We start from the raw sequence: 530 nt of genomic DNA on the forward strand, positions 1-530 counted from the left end.
ATTCTTCCCTTCCTGCTATCTTCTTCTTTTTTTTTTCTTAACATATTGCATTATTTGTTTCAGAGGTACAGATTTGTGATTCAACAGTCTTGCACAATTCACAGCGCTCACCATAACACATACCCTCCCCAATGTCCTCATCCCTCCCACCCCCCCACCACTCCAGCAACCCTCAGACCTCACTGATATGAGGAATTCTTAATCTCAGGATCCTTCCCTTTTTTTTTAAAAATTTTTTTATTGTTATGTTAATCACCATATATTACATAATTTGTTTTGGTGTACTGTTCCATGATTCATTGTTTGTTCATAACACCCAGTGCTCCATGCAGAACGTGCCCTCCTCAATACCCATCACCAGGCTAACCCATCCCCCCACCCTCCTCCCCTCCAGAAATAAATATCTGATGAAATCTCTTGACTTTTAACTTGCTGATACGATTAATGGGAGAAAAAATTTGTGGAGATAGGGTACAGAATAACTTGACAATTGCACTGAATTTATACCTGCTTACAATGAACAGAATGAT

The sequence above is a fragment of the Callorhinus ursinus genome, unplaced genomic scaffold (assembly GCF_003265705.2).
Source record: "Callorhinus ursinus isolate GAN/ISIS: 27379988/994484 unplaced genomic scaffold, GSC_fseal_2.0 scaffold25, whole genome shotgun sequence".
Classification (NCBI taxonomy): domain Eukaryota; kingdom Metazoa; phylum Chordata; class Mammalia; order Carnivora; family Otariidae; genus Callorhinus; species Callorhinus ursinus.